Source organism: Dipodomys ordii, unplaced genomic scaffold, assembly GCF_000151885.1.
Source record: "Dipodomys ordii isolate 6190 unplaced genomic scaffold, Dord_2.0 Scaffold283, whole genome shotgun sequence".
Lineage (NCBI taxonomy): Eukaryota > Metazoa > Chordata > Mammalia > Rodentia > Heteromyidae > Dipodomys > Dipodomys ordii.
The window spans coordinates 584,903-590,214 of record NW_012267499.1 but is presented as its reverse complement, the minus strand read 5'-3'; positions in this window follow the sequence as shown (position 1 = coordinate 590,214).

The window sequence follows — 5,312 nt, the reverse complement described above, 5'->3', positions numbered from 1 at the left end:
TTGTTGGTCAGGTACCCTCTCTGTTCCTCCTTAAGGCCTGAGCTTCAACAACTTGGGAAGCAGCAGTCAAACATCTTCTGAATGTATGATAGCCACACAAGTGAGCTGCATGGGGCTTGTGTGGACTGTGGCTGCCTGGATACCAAGGTTCTAAGTTCTCTGATCCATTCTCAGTATAGTTTGGTACTCTCTGGAAGTCCTTTCACTTGACTTTTTCCTTCTGACAAAACCTCACCAAAAGGTCCTCAGTTTAACCTGCTTCTTGCCCTGACCATAAACACAACTGGCCAGAATGACACCAACACCCCACCCCACTACCCCCAGGTAGACCTGGGATTAGCTGCACCCACCTTGGAGGACATATAGATTGGTTCATAAGCAGCACACCTCCAATCAGATATGACCCTGGACATGATATTGTGTCTCTCAGGGACTCCCAGTACTCCCCCCACCCCTGATCACTGGGAATTACCTTTGTATCTGCTTCTTACGAAGTCATCAGGTGTTCAGGCTTGTAAGTTCCTTTATCACCTGAAATCCACAAAGGTACTTACTTGGACAGGGGGAAATTATAAGGAGAGGAGAAACAAAAAATACAATCAGAACTACCCCTGGGATCCCATAGCAAGATCTAGAAAATGCCACTTTACCCCTGGCTATGTGTTCCTCTGTACCATAGGGAGACTCAAATGCCTGAGATTCAGAAACCATGTTCTTTTAGCATAGACCTGCCAATGGCTTCCCATCACTCATAGAATTGACCCATGTGTCTATTCTCAGTCCAAATGGGTACTGCCTTAAGTCTCACAGTAACTGTATCCTCCTGATGCTCTATCCTATACTTCTTCCTCTCAAGGTCAACTGCAGTATGCATCTGACCTTTAGGAAGTGGAACCGAGAAACCCCCAATTTCGAATTGTGAAATGTATGTGGCTTTTGGGTGACTCTGTCTCTCCCATGTTCCACTGTTCCTTCTCTTTTTTTCCATCTCTCTCCTCTCTCATCTCTCATTCTAAGGAATCATCTGAGATAGTATATGCTGCCCATACTGTCTGTCCCAACCAGCAGATAGAAAATCACTGAGGCTCACCCAGAGGGTTTACTGCCCCCAACACAGCAACTCTCTCAGTAGAGAGTCCTCCTGAACACATGAAATTTGAAGCCTGGGTGGAGCTTGATTGTATCTAGGAGTACAACTATAACTTCCTGTCAGTAATGGGTTAGGAGACTGGTACAACATGAACAATTAGTGCCATCTCCAGACCCTGAAATCTACCTTGTCTACCCTTCCTCCTACCTCTTTATAGCCACATCCTCCTGGACATGCATCTTCTTCTGGTCTCTTCATGGTATCTACATATCTCTCGCCTCAGTTTCCTCTTTATTTTGTGAGGGTGTGACCACGGACATAAGGGAATGTATGGATCATCCCTTGCTCACATGGAAGTTGGATGTGTGGGCAAGCTTCAAAGCACATGGACATGGAAGACCTGGTGCAAGCAGATGGGCCTCATGTCCATAGTCAGAAGACAGTCTTGATCACAAGAGCACATGAACATTGCCTAGCTCCCCTACCACACTTTCTTGCCACTGTGGGACATAACTATCCTGTCCTGCACCAATACTCTAGGGCACTCAGAACTTAGTGTCCATGTCCAGCTGTGCCTGGGGGTAGAGGGTTCATTCCTCTTTTCCAAAACAATTTGACTTTAGAGGTGTGGTCCAGCCAAGATAATAAGTTCTGAGAATCACCCATGAGTGAGCCTGCCATCTGAGCTGGATGTAAAATTTGTCTGTTTGGAGTGAGCTTAGTGCCCGAAGCAAAGTGCCTACAGATGCATATGCTGTCCATAAGCATGGTAGGGATTGAAAAAGAGGAAGAGTGGCTGAGCCTTGAGAAATTATAGTCTACTTTGAGGTGTGGTTCAGATTAGACATGGCTGATTCTGGGCAAGGAGGAACTTCAAAGAGAAGGCCAGATACTCACCCTTTGTTTTTGACCATGTAAGGACTCTAGATCCACTCCTCCCCTTCAGAGCTGGTTGAACCAGCTGTGTGTACCAGATCACATCCCAAGGTCTCTGCAGCTGATAGAAGGACTGCAGTGGAGCTGTCAGAGGAATGGAAGTGGGACATGCTGCTGGTTCTGGGCCCAGCTAAGCAGATGCCTTTGGCAATCTCTAGACTCCTTGCTTCTTGCAGGAGTGTTGAGCTGGCTCCATGCTTGATGTCCAGTTCTTTGGTAAGGTCACTTTCTCAGGACAAAGTCATAGTGTGCAATAGGTTTATGACAGAGAACATGCTGGTCAGCAGGAGCCTTTGTCCCCGGGAGAGGGAAGAGGGATGGTCAGCTGTGGTCCTGAGGAGTTCCCAGACCATGAAGGGGGGTATTCTTACAAGATCTGACTAGGGGTCATCAAAGTTGGTGTAGATGATGGGCAAGGGACATCTATGAAAGACCTGTCCTCCACTTTTAGAGCAGTGACAGCTACAGGCCACTGTGAGTGGGCTGATCACCCCTGAAATGTGCTAATGTGTCCTTGAGATGACTCAAGACCTAGCTTTAGTTGCCACAATACACCTGATACACAGCAGCAACACTGTGAGAAAGAATTTAAACTGAGAAAGACACTATCTCACCTCTGGTGTTAGAACAGGCACTGTGTACAATTCAGGAATTCTGGTGACCAATCTGTGAGAGCTGGGTGGACCTTGTGGTGGTACAGGATCTATGTTGCATCAGTAGCTCCAGATTTACACCACAGATCACTATCTACACTACCCTCACTGTGGTATGGCGTGAGCTCCAAGGACAGGGAAGTTTAATGTTTTAGTACAGGCAAGTGGCACTCAAGGGGGCAGTATACAGTACCTGCTACAGCATGTATGAATGAGTGGAGGGAGAAAACTAAGCCTTCTTGTGAGTCAGTTTTCCTGTCTGTAAAATAACAGCACCCTCTCCTAGGTGGTTGGGATTCATTTTTCCATTGAATGTATAAATAGTAAGTGCCTCTTGTTTGCCAGGCTGCTCTGAATACTTGCAGATATGGCACTGATATATGTGCACTGGCCCCAGGGATTAAATAAGAACATACAGCTCAGAGTCTGTGGCCTGAGCTTAGTTGGGAGCAGACACTGGAATCACCATTCACATAAAGTTGATGACCATAAGACAAGACCAGCCCATAAGGGTCCCACTGTGTGGGAACTATGTGGATTCTTGAGTAGCCAAGCTACCCATGATTCCTTGGCCTTCCCTTTGCTGGTCCTCTGTAAAATGGGCACTGAGGAAATTCATCCCTAACTGCCTTAAATTCAACTCTGATCCTCAGAGACAAAGAATTTGGCTTATCTCCTCCAGGTAACCAGAGTAGACCAACAGGAACCTAAACTATGTCCTCCTGGGGCCCTGATTTCAGGACTAGACTCATAGCTTCTAACCTTGCTCCCAACCTCCAGCTTTCTTCTCTCACCATAGCCCTTTACCCACACCCAGCTCTACCCACACACAAGCATTCTTTAGTATAGAAAAAAAAATTTTGTAACAGTAAAGCAGCAAGTTTATTGAAAGCTAAAGCAGAACACAGATGCTCTGAAATGAAGGGGTTCATGAGGGGGAGTCCATTGAAGGTCCCCAGTGTGACAAGGAAATTTGTAAGGGAGGATCCCAGTGGTAAATTTGACACTACTTTCAGGGTTTAATAAGAAAAATAAATCTAAAACTACTGACTTTTACTAATTTTTGTTGTTGTTATTCCAGTACCAGGACTTGAAGTCAAGGACCAGGCATTGTCTCAGGTTTTTAGCCCAAGGCTGGCACTCTACTGCTTGAACCACATCTCCACTTCTGGCTTTTTGTTGGTAAAAATTGAAAGTAAGAGTCTTAGGAACTTTCCGGCCTGTGATGGCTTCCAATTGCAATCCTCAGATCTCAGCCTCCTGAGTAGCTATGATCACAAGCATGAGCCACCAGCCTTTAGCTTGAGAATGAGATTTTCTTGAGTGTTTCTTTGGCATTAAGGTAATTTTCAGAGACTTTAAATAGTCATTGTTTTATCATTGGACTCATGAAGAGGCCTTGATGCTACTATTCTGGTTGCCATTCCACTACTTTATATTTTTCTTCTTTTAACTGTATTTTTTTTTTTACTTTTCCTTTTTGGTACCGGGGATCGAACCCAGGACGTTGCACTCAGTAGGTAAGTGCTTTGCCACTGAGCTACATCCCAGCCCCTTTTTATTTTTCTTTGAGTACTGTGTTTGAACACAAGGCCTTGTGCATTTTAGCATATGCTTTATCAATTTAGTCACATTTTGTGCTTAATTTAATTTTCTGTTAGAGACTAAAGCTTTTGCCTAGGGTCATCTTGAGATGTAGATCCTCCCAGCTACTGGATTCCAGGCATGGATGACCACCACTGCTAGGCATGTCTATTGAGATGGGGTCTGCTAAATTTTTGATCCAGCTGGCCTTGGACTGTGAGCCTCCCAATTTTCTCCTGCCTAGTAAGTTGTATTAAAAGTTGTATTCACAAAAAAGACCATCTTACCTACATTACAAAAGCTTATAGAAGAGGGGGGACCAAGATGGCGACGGGGCAGTAGGGAAACGCCACAGCTCTCTCCAACCAAAAAGAGAGTTCGAGTTCCAATGCTTAATCTCCCCAAGAGACTGACAACAACAAAAAGACGAACCAGAGATGGAAAATAACAAAAAAAGAAAGAGAGGAAAAGAAGAATTTCAGAACAGAGAAGAGCGAAGACCCCTCCCCCAACCTTTACTGGCCGCACAGCAGTGAGGCAAGCCACTGGCCAGCCGGCCCGGTGGGGGCTGCCGGAGCCCCAGAGACACAGGGGGCCGCTTGCAGATCACCAGGTACCCAGATCACCAGGTACCGGTTCGCAGAACAGCGGATTGCCAGGAACAGAAAAACCTACCAGCCGGGATTCTCCACGAGGATCCCACCCCCACCCCTCACTCTCCACCGGAGCGGAGAGGCTCCATCCCGCCAAAGCCGCCCGGCACCAGCAGCGCGACAAAGGGACCTGTCGGCAGACCACCCGCCCAATCGCGATCTCAACGACCCGGCGGGGGCCGCCCAACCCAGCCCGCAACCACCCCAACTGAACTCGGATTGCAACAACAACTGACAACCTACACCACACAGAAACAACCAGCTCCAGGGTGAGTACTTCACAGGGGACAGTGCATCCCTCAGCAACCACTCCAACTGAACTCGGACTGCAACAACAACTGACGACCTACACCACACAGAAACAACCAGCTCCAGGGTGAGTACTTCACAGGGGAC